The following is an 18,908-nucleotide window of genomic DNA, read 5'->3' on the forward strand; positions in this document are numbered from 1 at the left end:
TTAACCATATACCTTTTAATACCGGGAACATAACAGGCATAAATCAGAGGGTATAGTGGATGCTACAATGCCCCAAGGGGGCAGGGTTCAACAAAGGTTAGACACTTACAATCATTGACAAAAAACAGGGGTAACAAAATCTAAAACACAAACAGCAGAACAAACAGTACAGGTTGGTGAAATATAAAAAAAGTCACAAAATGCAAAATGTCAAGTGACAAGGAAATATAGGGCCTTGGTACCTGGAGGGGGAGAAAGGGGGGAAAACACAATGGCCCCTTTCCCCTGCAAGAAGATTTGCTTCTTGTTAGCTCACTCACCTCAGCTGGGATTTGAACCCAGCTCTCTCACATGGGCAGGAACACAGCCACTGCTCCAGCCCGCTAGGGGTCTTGACCTTCCCAGAGCCCCAGCCTCATGTCGAGCTGCCTGGCCTCTGATTGCAGGAGCTGGAAGCAGAGCTGGGAACCTCTCAGGTCACTGCTCAGATCCTCGCTGGAGCAGGGGGAGCCTCTCCTGCTGGCTGCAGCCTCTCCCAGGGGATCCTGGAGCCCAGTGGGGAGCCTTTTCTGCCGGCCCCACGCCGTGCTGCTGAGGGTCCCACTGCTGCCTGCAGGTCCTGCTGTTTCAGGCTCTTCCGGGGCACTGCTCCTACCCCGCTGGCTCAGCTCTTGCCAGCTCTGTGAAGCTCCTTCCTTGTTGTCCGTCACTCATCTCTCCTGAGTCAGCCCATGCTGCCCCTTTTATCCCCCTCCAGGTGACCCAAGTGGCCAATCGGGGGACACGGGGGGAGGGGGATGAGTCTCTGGGGCCTGATTGGTGAGGAAAGGGAATCCCAAGTCCTCCAATCATCTTTTGGCCTTTCAAAATCCCTGGGCCAGGTCACTGCCAGCCAGCCCGTCACACCAGATTCCTGCTTAACTCAGACTCCGTAGACTGACTCAACCTAGGTGTGTTGGTAGGAGTTGGACCAACGGGAGAAGCATCAACAAGTTACATCCTGGTATGTTGGGTGTGATATTTTTCAAAGTGACTGTACTGGTTGGCTCAACAACACTGACATGGAGATTAAGCATGTGCTGGGCTGGGCAATAGTACTGGAGGATCTCTATTTTATTCAGCATTTTGGCATGGCATAAGTTCATGTAGGCACGCTGACACCAGCTTCAGACTTTACATTGCAGGCACTGCTTGCACTGTAGTCACAGCAATGCATGGCTGTGCAAAACCCATTCAAGAACTGGGTCCATATGAGGGTGACTGCAGCATACACGCTTTTTTTTTCCCCGTTGAGAGCAGCTAGGGATGAGATAGATGGATGCGGGAGACTCAGTGCCTGACTCAGTTGCAGATTCTCTGCATGACCTCAGGCAAGTGTTCGTGACTCAGCCTTCCTAACATCCCCTGGCTCCATAGGGGCGCAGTGCAAGAAATGCCCCTTCTGGCAGTCAAGGCTCAGATCTGCCACTGATGGGTTCCCATACTGGGCACACCTTATTTTCTAGCGAGACCCTTTGCTAAGTGCATGTGTGATATTTGATCCCTAGTCCCTTATTTGCTGTGACTGCCAACATGTGATCGTGAGGGATGTCTGTGCATACCCATCTGCAAATCCTACGGTACTCCTTCCATGCTGATCACCAAAGAGGAATCTTCCTAGTATGTGCCTGGGCCAGAAGGGAAAGGTTATGATTTTATCTCTACCATTTTACTATGTAGCTGCCGAGACCCACCATCTCAGCATGAGTTCAAGGCCCCTCCTGTGCTAACGCGTGCCAGAATTTGTTCTAGCTCTGAGAGGGGAAACTAAACCTTTTAGCTCATGCTTTTCTCTATGGAGCTCCAGTTCACGGCTTGGAGGGCCAGCCAAGAGGGCAGCTGTCACAGGTGCCTTTCAGATGAGCGCCTGTCTGAATCCCCACAACCCTGTAAGCAGTCTGGATCTGATCCCCTGCCTGTTGCCACCTGAATCTCTGACAGGCGGCTGCCAAGCCCAGCAGTTTCCATGCTGAATGCGGCACTGAGCTGGTAGCATGTGCGCTATCTCCTATCCTATTCCTCAGGTCTGAAGAAAGGGCTGGATGAAGCGTAGGTCTGATTGGCTTCCAACTGTAGATCCGCATCCTGCAAATGGGGCCCAAGGCCCCAGATCCAAACAGCCCTTGGGATGTTTAAAATCTGTGCCTGGCCTCTGTACCTCGAACCCCTCTGATTCTGATGATTTAAATGGAAATCAGGAGAGCTTACAGATGGGCTGGTCCAGCGGCTAAGAGGATTCTTCTGTGCCAGGCACATTCCCGGAGTGCTCTGGAAGCTGTGAACTGTGGGTTTGAGGATCTGGGCTTCTGCAGGGCTGGATTAGTTTGTTTTTACTTCTCCTCTCGCCTGCTGATCATCCAACTGTCTCAGTGTTTGGGTGCAGTGCAAAGATGCTGAGGAATACCGATAAGAATTAAAAATAACAGGAGATGGAATCAAAACTGCAGCCTGGGGTTTGGCTAGCAGCCACTGGAAGCAATTCAGTTTTTAGGCACAGAGATGGGGCCCGAACCGAAACCCAGCACCCAGGCATCCCCAAACTTTGCCGGGGGGTGGGTGATGTGGATCCGCGGGGTGTGGCTCGGAGCCCTTTCGGATTGAGCATCTGGGCAGCCGGGCAGGCGTATGCTACTTTGCAGCTAGTTAAAGTCATTCAGCTTCTCTGTCCCAACCCCCTCCACTACCCAGTGTGGCCTGGTGCCCAAATGATATATGTTATGTAAACCATCCATAAATGCAATGCTTAGGGAAAGTGCCTTTATATTTTAATTTCCAAATAGGCAGGCAAAATTGAGTGCTCTGATTGGCGTCTGCAATCAGCGTCCCATTCATCGAGTGTTGTGAAAGGAGCTGATTGCAGCAATCGCAGCTCTGACCTTTGGGGGACTCTGGCGCTGTCTCTGCTTCATTAGCAGGATAAATATTTTTCCAACAACAACATTTTGAAGCTGGCAGAAGTCATGACAGGCACTGGGGCTAGGCCTAGATCCTCATGATGCCCTCCACACCTCTGTCTCTGGCTGTATAGCTTGAGGTCCCTTGATCTGCCGTGTTTCCATGAGGGACAGGACTGTGGCTTATGGGTCAGGAGACCTGCGGTCTACCACGGCTTTTGCTGCTGGATGGCCCTGGCCATGTCATCTTTTCCATTTGGACTATGGGAACTTCAGGGCAGGTATTGACTCTCATATTTTAGTAGGGCACCAGCATCATGGGGTCCTGGTCTTGCCTGGGGCTGCTAGAGGCAACTGCAATGCAAACAGCAATGCTAATAGGGCATTCGGTAAGCGCTGCGTCTAGGCACTGCTCGCACTTTGAAAGAAAGGACAGTTGCAGTCCTAAAGAGCTTGCACTAGGAAATGAAAGAGCAGCTGGAGGTTACAGACAGCTAGGGGACATTGAGGGGATGCAGAAGAAGAGGAGCCATGCCTGGCTGTTGCTGCATGCTTTCTAGGCACCAGCAGGCTTTAAGGAGAGAGCTGAAGGCGAATCATTAAGAACCAGGACATCCCTGAGGTTGCGGTGGATGCGCTGGGATGGCCTGTGTCTGCTCATCCACTACAGCCGTGCTACAGAAAGATGCTTCTCAGCTCCATTATTTGGCTCACTCTTCTCCACCTAGAAGTCTCAAAACCCGTCTTGAAAGAAAGGATGCATTAGGCCTGAAGTAATCCACTCTCCTTTAAGCCCTGTGTGGTTGTTACCACCACTGCTTACAAGGTAAGGAGAAGGGCACCTTTGCCAGTGCCGGTAGGCGCCGAATTTGTGCAGGCTCAAGGTGGCCGCACCTGGTCCAGAACGGCCCCCTGGGCTACGGGCAGAGCGGCTTTGTGCTGGAAGCTCTCTAGACACAGCACAAATGTTAATGAACTCCGTGCTGCGCTCCTCTGTGAGGGAGGTCGCGATTAGCAGCAGCTAAGAGCAGCAGGGGGAATTAAGGCACAGATAAATTGGCTTGACTAGGACTGTTCAACAATGTGCTGGCACAGGAGGGCCTGGACCCCCGGCATCCTGCATCCCTGCCTCATTTTTCACCACCAGACCAGGCTGTCTGCTTTTATGACCTCGGTAGCCCACCCTGCAGTGAGGAGCGGGCGGCGTCCTGTCCCCAGGCTCTGAGAACAGCAGCGCTTCCTCCCTCAGTGGCGTCAGCTGAACCTCCTGAGTGAATTACAGCCTGGTCTCTGCTCCCGGGGCCTGTTAGCATCCTGCAGCCTGTAATGGATGTTTTTAATTCTCATGGAAATATTGAACAAACATCGGGGAAATATGTTTTACAGTCCGGAGCTGGCTCTGAGCGTCGTTAACATCGTTACTGGAGACGGCATGGATGATTTAAGCAGGGACCTCTGACAAAGATGCACACCTGTCTATGAATAAAAGGCTGCTGTTTATTACCCAGGCGGTTAATTAGGAGGAGGATGAGGGTCAGGTGCGGTGCCTGCTCCCAATGCCCCCTGAGGCAGGCAGGCAAGGTGACAATGATAATGCTTCCTTCCTTAGTCCTTAGCGTGCCAGCCGGGCACCACGTGCGCCTGGTGATGTCGTCAGGGCACACAGGAGTCGGGCACCTCGTGTCAGCCATGATCTAATGCCACATAATCTATGCGTGGAGTCAGGTAATGGCGATGGAAATGAACAGATGCTGCCAGCTTAGAGAGTGGGAGCAAATAATTCTCCTATCAAAGCAGAGCAACCTGCCCTGTCGCCCTAACTCTGACAGTGCGCAGTCCCAGCTGAGGCTATGAGACCCTGGCAGTGCCTTTCTGTGTGCCATACCTCACCTTCCAGCGTGGCTCACCCCCAACCAGGATGGTTGATCGCAACTGTATATTTTCTTCTTGCTCATTTGTGTATAATTATGCACCATTGATTTGAACCTGTTCCCATGACTGCAGCAGCGAGGCCGACAGCTTCATAGCCGGCATGATCCCTGCTGAGTAGGGGCACGTGTGATGAAGGGGAGGGGGTGACTATTGACCTGCTTTGCCTCTTCCCCTTGTACTGTCCTTTTTAACCATGTCCGGGCATGCTCACCTCCACCCGCCCGCACTTCCCTTTTTGTGTCCTTATTGCCACACGAAGGAGTGAGAGTCAATGGAGCCACAGGAGAGCAGCTGCTCAAATTGGCATCACAAGCTAGCTTTTAAGTTAGGTTTTTTTTCCAGCCTCCCCTTGCTCTCAGAGTCCAAAAAGCTTAGACGCACACACTTAGCCAGGCTGGGAAAAGCTAGCAGGCCGGGGCTGCTAGAGAGCTCTTGGCTTGGCTACACTGGTCAGAGGTGCAGTCTGTTGAGATCTGTGATTGACAGCCGATATACCAGCCAAACTGCACTTGTGCCCGTGCAGGGCATTTCAGAAGCCCAGGTTTGTCAGTATGAGCTGTGTCCATATATTTAGTCAGCTTAGCCATACCAAGGGAGCGCATCTAGTGTCGGCCTGGCCCTCAACGCCATGAGCCCAGTTTAGAGCTATTGGAGCCATCCTGACTTGAATGCCCTTGCTCTCAGCAGCTAGGGAGCCTTGAGCCTGGCTAGTACCTGGATGAGAGATCAGGGGCCACTGGTGCCAGCCAAGGGATTATGAATGGGCACTTGGCAAATACTATAGAAACCGACAAAGCGGTAAGTCTTCATTCAGCCCCGTGGCTGGTGCTCAGCTGGCAGACAGGAAGGAGAGATAATGAGAGGGTGTAGACTTTGCACTTAGGAGGGAATGGAAGTCGTACAGGGAGTGCTACGTGCATACTGAGCTGTTTATAGGAAAGTACGCATTTCACCAGCTTAAACTCCTCCGAAGTCTCCTGGGAGGTGTTTTACTCTGTTTAGACTCATTGAATCTACCCCTCGCTGTTCTAAACCCATATCCCTGGCTGAGCTCCATCAGGAGTGCCTTTAGTCGGCTATGTCTTTCCCTTGATTATTTTTTCCCCTATCTATTAGAGCCCCACTGTTCTAGTGTGTTTGTTTGTGTTTTAAGAGAGTTGAGCAAATGCAGGCACTAGCAAGCGCTGCATTGACTCAGAGGCAGAAATTCTGTGTTTTGGCTATAGTGAATTATGGTAATGTTGGTAAATGCTGATTTGCTTTATGTGGGCCTCGTTATGAATTCTCAGGAGACACGTGAGTAAAAGCGCGCTCGCCCTCTCTCTGGAAAGTTTCTATTTCCACTGCGTCTCGTAAGAGGAGTTAGTCGAATGTGAATTCAGTATGCAAGGTAGGAAGACACTGTCCTTCAGCTTGTAGAATAACATTGTCGCATCTCTTATGTTATCTCTGTTCCCTTCACATAAGTGGGCCATTATCCCATTATGCTGCACAGGGCTACGACTGGAGCTGGTTTGGAAGTGTCTGACAAAGTATCTTTTTTTTGGATGGCGAACAGAAATATTGGCAAAATCGGCAGTTTCCAAGGGAAAAGCTCAAAGGGAAATGTTTCATTGCACGTTCAGTTGATCAGAATCAAGACGTGATGCTCTGTCAGGCAGATTGAAAGGTTTCTCTCCACCCTGCATTCACCTTTGTGCACCAGAGCTGTCTCCGTCCCCCACGGGCACCGTAGTTTGTGTATCCTGTGTTCCCATTCACTCCTAGGCCGGACCAACCCCACAATGCACCACCAGCTTTTGTCCCTGGCATTGACTCAAGGGAGCCGGGGAGCCCAGCTCACAGAGTCGAATGGGAGCATCCGGTGCACTCAGGTTGAAACTCTCCTGAGGCACAGCAGCAGCTCAGCCGGGATTCAGCTTAATATCAGACCGAGAGGAAACAATATTTCCATGCTGTCCAACGACCTGAAATGAAACATTTCAATTCCAGAAACAGCTTGTTTTGAGCCAAAATTTCAAAAGGGCAGTGTTTCAAGAGTCCCTTTCCTCACCATTTTCCCCTGGATCATTCTGCTTTGCAAGCTCTCCCACGGTCTGCAAGCCCCATCCACCAGCCAGTGCTAGTCACAAGCTCTCGTGCCCATGCTTTCATTACACAGACAGACCGGCTGAGGCAAAAATATGAGCTGACGTGGATCTTGACCCAGTCTGTTTTGTGGCAGGGTGATGACGTGGCTTGGAAGTTGAGACATCTGGATTCCCTTTCCTGCTGTGCCACAGACCTTAGACAAGTCATTTCACTTTGCTGCGTCTGTATTTCTCCCATTGCCAAATGGGGCCGTTAATCGTCCAGGGGGTGAGGTGTGGGACCTGCAGGGTTGATTTGCTGTGATGTATCTGAAGGTCCTCAGATAGAGGATGCTGGGAAAGACAGACTCAGTTCATCATTTAGAAAGCTTGACCCGTAGGAGTCCTTTCAGCTGCATCTCTTCACCTCCTCTTTCTGGCTGGAGCTGGAAGCAGAAATGCCAAAATACCGGGGGAACTCACCGCGCAGGAGCTCAAATTGATGCCCGATGTCTTTCAGTCAGAACTGACCCCTGAGCAGAAAGGAATGACTCGTACACAGAAACAGTCAGGATGAGATCCCAGCCCAGATAAGATGGTCCTGGTTTTGCAGCCAGCCCAGCCGATGCAGAAGTCGGGGAGGAAAGCGGAGGGAGTCCAAGACAGAGCTGCTGGGATAGACATTTGCCTCCGCTCTGTGAGTGCAGGCTGACACGAGGCAGGATGGACGATTTCAGGGCCGGTTCTCTGTCTAGCCTCGAGCAGGCATAGGAAGCCATCCAGGCTGATTAGTGAGAGGTCTCTCAGAGAGGTAGGCTGGCATGATTTAATTCCCCAGTCAGCCTTCTCAGACATCGATCTCCAAAGCAGGAAGGAGGGGAAGCCAAAAGGGCGATAGAGGGAGGGAGAGAAAGAGAAATGGGTGGAGAGGGGAAGAGGGAGAATGAACAAGGAGGATGGAGAAAGAGAAAGATGGCTCTGAGAAGGACCGGGGGAAAGGAGAGAGAGGCTGGGGGATGGAGGTGGGTGAGGAAACTGTCGAGAAAATAAAAGCTGTCTGCGCATAACAGGCCCAGGAGAAAACGTGGTTACATTCTCTCGCAGCAAACAAGTGGGGTCGGTGCCTTTTCACCAGTGCCTCTAATTAACACTCATTTAAAAGGGTCTCTGTGCGCCATGCCTGGCTAGCTGCCTACACCCAAGCTCCCGCGCAGGGCAGAGTTTGGTCAGGCAGTTCTTCTCCCAGATTTGCTGCTGAGCAAGCTCAGCTGATCACATCTGCTTGCCACGAGTCCAGGAGCTCCGTGCACGTGTGTGTAGGAGGGTGGCATTGCCACTCTCACCGGACAGCAACTGAGGGAGGCCCGAAGAGTAAGCAGGAGAGACCGTGTTGCTCTGTCTGGGCATGGGGGTGCACTTGAAGCCTCCTGTAGCTTTGCAGCCTGATATCTTGTGGATCGCTAGAGTTGGAAACGGGTGCTCTAAAGTCTTTGCAAGGCAGGATCCCTGCTTACAAAGTGCATCAAGCTTTAATTTCTAGACCCATCTGGCTGTGAGATATCGGGCATTAAAATCACATTATTCTGATTACCATCTTCCTTTTTTTTTTTAATGCCTCACTTGGATTCTAGCTTGATTTTAGTGTGTGCTCCCTCAAGAACCACTAGTGCCAGAAACCAGTGCCATATACCATTTGGAGGCTCAGCCTCCCAGCTTTCAGACGGTATAATTAAAGCATTAATCTCTTACTCCAACAGTGTGTAAGATAGCAGCTGTTAAAATAACATGGGAGGCACTGCTGTAAGGTGCTGAAGTTGCAAGACCACTGCAGATGCCTTTAGGCCCAGCAAACATACTGACCTCTGAAGTTGGCAAGGCTGTGGGGTGGATCTGGTTCTTCCAGAACCGTGACAAATCAAAACCTAATACCTTGAACTGGAGCCCTTTTGTATGCAGGCGATCTAGGACTCCACCGGCGCACTTCACCTAAACCAACCATTGTTGATACCACCTACCTGCATTCACATCCTGCATGAAATAGATGTGAATGGGGTCACTTGGAGTGAAAGGCCAATCCATCGAGACATTTCTGAAATAAGCAGTACCCCAGGGATCCAGTACCCCAGGGATCCTGGGATTTATGTTGATCTTCATTTCCCCACAGGGCTGCCAGATGAGTATCGTTACAGCAGGAGTCACCATGTGGTCCTGTTCCATGTCGTCCTGCCAGTTCTTTCTCCTAGTGTGAGACACCACACCATCTTTGACAACGTGCTGCCTTTTCAGTAGCTTTGTAACAGAATTGGGTTTGGAAGACAGCTGTTGCAGGCAGCAGGAGGGTTCACTTTGTGCCGTACGTCCTAGAAAGTGGGTAAATCCTTGGAGCAGGCCTGGCATGGGTGTTTGGTCTGAGGTCTCTAAAAAGGAGGATTGCCTGCCTTCCATCTAATCGCTTGTAGTCAAGATGCAGAGCAAAGGGAATGAAGTGGGTTATGAGTATACCCAGAATAAGCATCTGACCTGTCCTTAAAAGAAGCTGCCTTGCAGAGCCCTGGACATCTGCTAGCACTCAGCAGATGGGCAAGGACATCAATGGGAGTTTTTCCTGAGAAAAAGCTAAGTAATGGTCATGGAATTTGCTCCACTGCAGGGAAACAATAAGAACCTGAATCTCACTACCTTTGCCTCCTTTGTAGTCATTTGCCTCCCATATAAAGCGGTGTGAAACAGTACCCCTGACAGAGAGTGTCAGGGGCTCGATTCACCATTGCAGTGGTTCATTTTTATTCTGGCATAAATCCACTGACATTAAAGTAGCAGCAAGCTCTCCGTCGGGTAGACTTGGACACCTGTGGAACCCAGATGGAAATGACAGTGCAAGGAAATGGTGAACTGGATCCTGAGAGCAGCAGCAAACACTCAGTCCCCTCTGAACTGCAAGCGCTGTGTGCTCATTAGCTGGAGAATATACTGTCTAGGCAAGAGTCACTGCCTTCTGGGTGCTGTGGCCTCTGATCCCAAGCAAAGCCCCGAACGGTTTCTCATCATAAAGGAACGAGCTGCCAATGATTTTCATAGCTTGATTAACACTCTTCAAACCGATTTCCATTGGATGCCGCAGAGGAGCAGAAGAAGATGGATGTTTTCCATTACTTGATGTAATGACCGTGAGGCAGGCTAATGAAACCTTTACAACCAAAGTTTACAGAAAGCCCACAAACACTGATCAATAGCTGAGTTACAGTTCCAATGCATAGATTAGTGTCGGACGTGCTGCAGGAGGCAGGCAGCAAGGCAAGGTGCGGGGGAGAAGGAAAGGCAGGAAGAGGGAGTCCAGAAGGACTGGGAAATGGTGAGGAACAGAGGAATGTGGGAGACAGTGAAAGAGAGGACAGTTTGGGAGAGGGGTTCCCGGGGGAGGAGTGGAGAGTGAGGAGCCAGCTGTGTTTGAAGGAGGCTTGTGTTTCCTCTGCACACATTTGTGCTTTTCAGGTCTCTAGTGAGAAGCAGGGTGACACAACTACTCTTGTCACTTATTCCTATAGGACAAAATCATTAATATCTCCTCCAGAAGCAGCACCTCCCTGATTGCAAACCTCTCTAGGGATGTTCCTTTAGCTGCATTGTCCCATGGAAGGGAGAGAAGGCTGAGGTCCCATCACTGGACATTTTTCTCTGAAGAAATTAATCAGCCCCTGAATTGAAACAATTGAGCAAGGCCCAAAGGGACAGGATGGCTGCAGGAGTGAGGGATTCTATCTTGAGCCTTTTGATCCAAGGCACCAGCTGTTCCAGTCCAGCCCACATCAGTCACAGTCAAAAGCCAGTGCTACCTGAAGGTTGCTTTGTTTGAAACCCCATGGCGTCCTCTCTGCTCCTTTCTAGCAGGTACCCACACATGCATTTTGAGTGCATATCAGGTCCTCACTGGCTCTGTTGCTCATAGAGGTCAAGACGAGTAGTTCAAGAAACCATTATATGGTGTCTCCTTATGCACCGTGTGATGTACTCTCTCCGGCCTGGCTTGGATACTGTGTTAGGAGACAGTTGGAAGATGGAAGCTTGCATCGGGTGTGTCTGTTCCATGAATATACGGTTGGGGGATCCATCATTGTTTACCCGTTGTCTGCAGGTTGTCAAAAAAGGTGTGTTCTGAACAAACTCAAGGAAAAATCCTGGAGAAACCTTGCTGTTTGTAGTTACCATAAGAAAGCCACTGAAGACACATAAGAAGTTCTTGCTTTGAGTCCTGGGAGCCTCTTCACTTTCATGATTGCTTGTGACATTGAATTCCACTGGCTAATTGTGCACAACACCTTCCAGGATTTCTAGTGCTGCGTTGCCATGTGAGCAGTCACTGTAGCTGCCACAAGCACGTTATCCACTTTCAAATGGAAGGGGAGGTGGGTCATTGAGAGGAGAGTTGATTCTGGCCTTGTGAATCCAGTGGGGACATGTGATGGGATCTTGGCCAGGCTAAAAAAACCCAGCCTGCCTGATCCCTCCGATCCTTTATGAGCTGGAGTTGCTTGTTCATGAACCCCTGGTCCCTGCTGTGCCTCCTTCTCTCCTGCCATGTCTTTGTTCTTTGTACTTTGTTACGAATTACGCTCGTAAGCCACGTGCAGTTCGCTTTCGGCTGGGGCAATGATCATGCAGAGCAAGTATCTGAAGTCAGATACAGAATCTTTATTCACTGCAGCGAGGTGCCTCCGAGGAGGGACCCCGCCTACCAGATCTAATACTATTTTATACTTTGTTAGTACGTCAGCATTAGTTCGTGATTAGCTCGTGCTCGTAAAAATACCCAATCAACTATTAACTAAATCACTATTCTATCTAATCAAGTGGCACTGCGCATGGACACCAAAGTTTAACTCTCATGACTACATGCCCCATATATTTTGTATCTTATCTTACAAAAACAATTCTTGTACTGCTTTCAAAATTCCTCTGTTGATGAGACTCCTCTGTTGACTGGATTCAGCTAGTTTCATATCTTATCAGTAGCCCATACACAGCACCTCTCCTCTCTCAGCTGTCTTGTAAGTGCTGTGTCCACTTTTATGACATAGAGGCGAAAGGACAAGGAAATGGCTTCACTTTAGCACTACAAGGCCTTGCTTTAGCTCTACAAGATTCATATACAACAACTTCAGTTTGAGAGGCTAGTAACAGAGATGGGGTGCTCTCTCACTGGGTGTAGTGTCCACTCAGCTTGGAGAATTCTCCCTCTCAGGTTAGTATCTCTATCTCCTTCATTGATTGGCAAATATTTTTGCATCTGTAAACTTTGTTGGGACTCAGCCTGCTGGCCTTAGCCCCTTTTCTTTGACTGGGGCCATTAGCTCAGTCTGCTGTTCTGGTCCCTTAGCCCTATCTCTGCTTTTCTTAGGCAGTGCTTTGGCTCTGGCCTTCCAGTCCTTGTAGAGCACCAGTGGGATCTCCTCCACCCCTGACAGTCCCAAGTCAAGCCACCATTTAGTTCATAAACAAGGAGGGGTGGAATGAGATAAGTGTCCACTTAGTAACAGGAAGTCCAAGCCTCTGGTAAAATAAAAAAAAAGGAGCTATAAAGTACTGCTCTTTCTAATGATAGTCTCTCTCTCTCTGTGTGCACTGAAGCCTCTCCAATAGGCTGCCTTTCCTTATCTCTTGGCTTCTCTGTGGCTGAGTCGTCATGCTCCAGCTTCAGGAACTCCAAGCCACAGATTTTCCTACCTTCCTCCACAGACTCCAGTTTCACTTGGATACGCTTTCCTCCCTTTTAGCAGGAGTTTAAGTAGCCAGGTGGCTCTTCTCCCTCTCTTGGGCTCTATTCTAAGCACCTGTGAATAAGCAGCTAATCACTTAATCTTTGAGCCCTTAAGTTGCCTGATGTTTCATTCTTAAAGAGAGGGGCCCTCCATTCCTACTCTGTCTCTGTCTCCATAGTTCCTCTCATCTACTGCACCTCCATCTCTGTCTTTTCCCTACGTTCAATAACAGGATAAGGCTTCCCTGTTACAGGAGGTTTCCATGAGGCAGACTCTCTGGTAAGATGTGGTCCATACTGTGGATAATGTCCATACTGTGGAGAATGTCAAAGAACCTGCTGTTAGGCCACCCTTTCTTTACTTCTGGATCAAAGCTCTGCATTCTCAGGCCCATCTCTCCTCTCCTGCATCCAGTTTCTTCATCAGATCCCATCACTTGCAGGGACATAGTCTAGAGACTATTCTGCTGGTGTATCCAGCATGCACAGTAATGGGATCCACCTGCTAACAGACAAAGCAAGGATAATAAAAAGGCCTCCATTGTGAATCTCAAATAGCTGCAATTAACAAAAAACACACTAGCAAAGAACTAGATTCATCTTGCTAAGGCCACGGGAGACAGCTTGAAATATTCCAGCAAGCAAAGTGAGACCACCTAAGACACAAGCCCTAATTAGCAACAGCAATCATCCAGAAAGACACCCCAAATGGACAAGGCACAGAGTCCTGTTCTGTTCTATTCTATTCTATATAGGGTCTCGTACCATACTCTGCAGTATAGGATCTGAGCTCTTTGCATTAAACGGCATGCTGGGAGAGCTGGAAACACATGCTGAGATGCTGAGAAGAACCAGTCCATAGCGTTAGCAGCCAGATTTGGATGGCTTTCCCCAGTACCCGCTGAGCCTAGGATAAAATGGATGGTTCCATATCAATACTAGAGCCTGTTCCATGTTAAGCAATGCTGCTATCTTTGTATCCATTGCCAAAATGTCACCAGGGAGCCCTCCAGCAATGTGTGTGGCTGAGTTTTAGCTATTACACAGGGCCCCTGGGCCTGGGATCATGGGTACTAATTTGACATTTCACCTGATATTTGCTGGGCTAAAAATGGAATTTCCAACCGTTTGTTCTTTGCCAGATAGCTGGAAGCAGAGAGATGCAGACAGCAGCACCCAAATGGAAGCATCCCTGAGCTTCTGACATTTGGAAATATGTGTCCTTCAGTTATTGCTGTGCTCCCGGGGAAAAACCAGGGACTGTGGTTTTGCCACTTCATCTGTGAAGGCAGATCCCTGCAGCCATGCTGAGCCCTGACGATTTCAGCAAGGTTCCATATCATGGGTGGGCAATTATTTGGGCCACTTAGGGAGGTTGATGAGCTGTCACAGGCCAAGTCAGTGCACTCCCTCCCCTTCCCGCTGCAGCAGTTCACCAAAACTCTGGTGGCCCTCCAGCTCAAATAATTGCCCACCCCTGATCTAAAGGCCAGGGAGATGAGTTCCCTCCTCTCTGCACCCCCTCTCCTGCCCTGAGTTCCTGGCACACTGCTGGGACAGTGAGGCACTGTGTTCCCATGTGCTGTCTTGACCCATGTGGGTGCAGCTGGAGCGGTTCCTTCCTGACCCAGCCACACGCTAGGGACTTAGGGGTAAGGGACAGGGTGCAGGGAGAAGGGGGCTGGGAGCTGTGGGTTATCTGGGCTTAGCCGGGCTGGTGCCACACTGTGTTCTGCCCCTTCTCCCTGCATCTCCTCCCCTGCCACAAGCCCCTGGCAGGCAGATTGGCCAGTGCAGGCGGTGTTCCCGCATGCTGCCTTGGGCCATGTTGGCTCAGCTGACATGGCTCCTGTCTGACTCAGCCACATGCCAGGGACTTGGGGTTGAGTAGGAGTCATGCCAGGGATGGCAAAAGCTACACCAGCCACTCCAGCTGCACTGACATGGTGCAGCCCAAAGCAGCACATGGAAAAACGGTGTTAGTGGCACCCATGCCCATACCAGACCCTAGCCCAGCACAGCCCAGATAACCCATGGCTGCTGGCCCTCTCCCCCCTGGATCCCCTCCCCTGCCAGTGGGGAGACCTTACCTGAGCTTCAACTTGCTGTAGGGTTGGAGCAGCTTGTAGACAACCTCACTGGGCAAAAGCCTGGCCAGGAGCTCAGCACCCCTTGCCTTGGAGCATAAATTGGGGAGCTGGGGAGTACAACTGGGCAGGCTGGGAAGGGGAGTGGCTGCTGCTGCTGCACCCAGCTGATATGGGGAAGGGAGAAGGGCAAGATACACTGAAAGCCAGAGGAGCCATGGGCTGGACTGAATGATTTGGGAGGCTGGATTCAGCCCATGGGCCATAGTTTGCCCACCCCTGTTCTACATGGTTCCAAATGTGCAGAACTGGTGCTTTATTTTTTAACATTGTGGATTTTTTTTTTTTTAATCCTTGGGTTTATCTTGTGAATTGTGTTTGCACACCTACCAGTGCTAACATTGTGTGGCATGTTGGGGCATCCTTGAAAGGATCTCAGGGGACCCCAGGGTGCTGTGGCACCCTGGTTGAGAATGAGTGGGCTAAAGCAGCATCCTGCAGCTTGGAAGACGTACATTTTATTCCTGGCTGCAATAATGACAGGCTGGGCAACCTGAGCATTTCCCTGTAGCTCAGCTTGCTGATCTGTAAAGTGGAATATTGGCACTTGCCGTCTTTAGAAAGGGCTTTTCCTGGGTAGATATCAAAGTACTTTAAAAACCGGAAGCAACACTGTGCACGGATTAGAAAATGCTTGTGAGTTTTTTGCAAAGTTGTAGATCACTCCCTGTTTTTCAGGGTTGATAGTGGGTTGGAGCCCTGTAGGGGCAGCTGCACATAAGAAGGACGCAGGGGAGTTGTACACAGCCCATTCCCTCCTCTGAGGCTGAGATGCCTGTGTGACACGAGGGCCTGGGAATCGAGTCAGAAGAGAAGTACTTGTCCTGACAACTTGAGCTCTAAAAGTGGAGATGGGGCTGACTCCTTAATTTGGATCAGAAGTTCAAAGGGCTTTGGACTGGGGAGTTCTGGTTTGCTAAGAACATTATCCCAAACCGAAAGACTGGGTCTCCCCCAAAACATCACCTGGCAAATATTAGCATTTCCTTTGAATTTGTAGTCACACGTTGCCCCCGTGTTCAGCCACATGCACACAAAATTGAAGGTGCGATGACAATCCACGGGGAAGCTCAAAAAGCATCTCCTGAACGGGCATATCTCTGCTATACCACTTGAACACCAAACTGATGAGTTCATCCTTAAACTACTTAAGATCAAGGGGAGATAAGGAAATGAGAGAGGCTAAGGCCAGCAAAGGATTTAATTCAGTATCTACCATGGCAGGTGGCAGCATCAAACCCCAAAATAGATGAAATAGAAATATCATGCACCTAATGATCAAATCTTTAAACCGAATGCATTTTGTCTTTTTAATCTACTCCAGAGCAGTTGGAAACAAACTGCACAGTCCCACAGTCTCACCTATCCTCTTTCTCTTTTTCAAATGAATAATAGATAAAGGGATCACTTTATTTAAAGAGAAGGAGCAGAATGGAGTTTGCTTTAAAAAAAGTATAAAAAACGAAGAGATGTGGGGGAAAGAGAGACAGAGCGGGGAGAAGCACGCACATCCCCAGTTGCTACCGTAAAAGAAAATCCCTTTTCATTTATTATTGAAGTAATTTAGGTTGATTGTTGGGAAATTCAGTGTGTGGTAAGAACGTTTCAGTTGTGATGTTCATGGAGATGGATGTGTTTAATTTACCCCTTTAAGGCTTGGCAGACAATAAGGGGGCCCTGTGCCTACGAGCTGCTCTATCTCGCATCTTGCTGGCCTTTTCTTTCAAGTGGGACGGCTGCCGGATGGAAGCCGGGGCTCACGTTTTGTCTGCTTCCAGCGGCATCTTGTGCATTACCTGCCCGGAGCCGGGAGGTGATGTGATTTGTCGTCTTCTCCCCCTTCACAGCCTGAGAGTATGACATGAAGGCAAAACAACAAAGTTCTTGCCAAGCTGTGTGAGCCAGGAAGCTGTCTGAATCCCATTCAAAAAACAAAAGGATCCAAGCATGGCGGGTGCTGCTTCCCAGGTTATGCTGGACTAGAGTTACTGCCATCAGACCTGCCTGCCTGGGGGAGGAAAACTTCATCAGGAGGTGAAGGATGAACGAAAAACCCAACCTGGCATTGGGGGATGCATGTTGGACCCCTTTCCAGACACTCTGAAGTGCTCGGCGGCTGTCACGCACAGTCACATCAGGGCAGGCAGTGCAGTGGCGAGCGCCAGCCCCAAATCCTGTGAACGCGTACGCTCAGCCATGACCTTCTTTGGAAAGCATCTATGCACAGGGAGCTTCCGATGCAGGGCAGGATTCAGACGCGCCGGCAGCCTTCCAGGTACCAGCTGAGGCTTGGTTGTGATCTCACTTCTACCAGCGCAACTCCATCGACTTCACAGCCGGGCCCAAACATCCTGATCCCTCTCCCCTCTGCAAAACGGTGCTAGAAACAGATTTGCCCCTATTTCCTTGCCAGACGCTAGGCACCACCTTTGAAATGTAATTATTCCTGCAGGTTCACCTTGGAAGCTAGACCAAGGTGTATGTCTCTCTCTGGGTATGTCTGCTCTACCTGAAGGCGTAGATTCAGCGGGGACAGGTGTCTGACCTATCTTTAGTCTAGCTAGTTTAGGGAACAATAGCAGCCTGGGCCTCAGCACAAGTTACAGGCTGGGAGAACTAGCCTGGGCTGAAGTCCGTGTCACTGCATCATCACTGCTATTGGCACTTGGTCAAAGTCCACTCTTAGCACTGCCTAAACCACCTAATTAGCCCTGCTTCGTTCAAGTAATACATTGTTTTTATGCTTCCTGATGTTCTGATTTTGCAGGAACCGTACAGAAGTCTAACACCAATTTATGTTAATGGAGACTTCCCAGGAATTCTTTAAATGTCAGCATTGTTATTTTTGCATCTCTCAAGGTCCTAAATGTAAAGAAAAGTTTTCAACTACGGCCAATTCAGGCCAAAGCCAGTGAAATAAAAGCAGTGTACAGAATTAAAGGTAAAAAATAAGCAAATTAACCAGAGCCAACAGGGAGCTGGTCCCCATTGCTCGTAGATATGAGGTCCGGATCAAAGACAAATTTCCCCAGTTAATTCATTTGAACTGTGTTTGGGTGGTACAGAGAAAGGGGCTCGGAGGAAGATCTTGACCTCAAGTCTGGGTGCTCATTTTCATTTCAACTGCCTGAATCTTGCAGGCCAAATTTTCACATGGTGCATATAGCAAAATGATAGAAAATTGCTTCTGTGCCTCTGTGTCCACCTAGTGTAACACCACACCCAGGTATAGCCACGGATGCCAACATACCCTTGGACACTGGGCAGCAGGGCAGTGACTTCCTCCATTTAAGTGGAAACATTTTTTCCATGTGCAACATCTGCAGCCCCAAACCTGAGGTGTGATTGTTGGATTGGCACCATTGAGGCCTAGAGCAGCCCTTTGAGAATAGCCTTTCCCAGTGTCTTGCTGCTGTTCCTTCAGTCAAACTTGGCATTTGAAAATACAGAGCAAGACTGGCAAAAAATAGCAAGGGGAATGTGATCAGAGCCTTTTTTATTTTTCCTGATTTCTAAGCCTTTGCTCCAGTTCAAACTTGAGGCAGAAATTGAGGCTGAGTTTTATCCAGCATTTGTGCAGCAAAAGCCCAGGCCAGGGTGGGGTCCAAGTTGCAAACTTCAGATCTTGGTTTCAAACACCAAAGTGATGAGGGAATCTGGCTTTGAGCCTCTGCTTCCAGTTATCAATCTAGGACCATTTGCACAGATTCATATACTGATCTCCTGTGTATCACAGACCTTCCACCCAGTTATCCCTATCTTCAGCCAAATAACTTGCATCTGCCTAAGAGGAATGCCCCAGAAAGGCACCTAGCCTCAATTCAAAGACTTCAGCGGATAGAGAAGCCACTGTTTTCCCTGGTAGCTTGTTTCAAAGGTTAATGCCCCTCATGGTTAACAAGTTCTATCTTATTTCACATCTGAATTTGCCTGGCTTTAACTTTGTTCTAGGTTTGCATTTCTTCATTAGGCTATCTTCTCCCCATGAAAGAATTTATACATCATCATCAAAGAACCCCTTGATCTTCTTTAAAACAACAAAATAGACTATGGCTTATTTCTCCCATCTCCA

The sequence above is a fragment of the Crocodylus siamensis genome, chromosome 14 (genome assembly GCF_052110815.1).
Source record: "Crocodylus siamensis isolate JL-2025a chromosome 14, ASM5211081v1, whole genome shotgun sequence".
In the NCBI taxonomy this organism is placed as follows: Eukaryota; Metazoa; Chordata; order Crocodylia; family Crocodylidae; genus Crocodylus; species Crocodylus siamensis.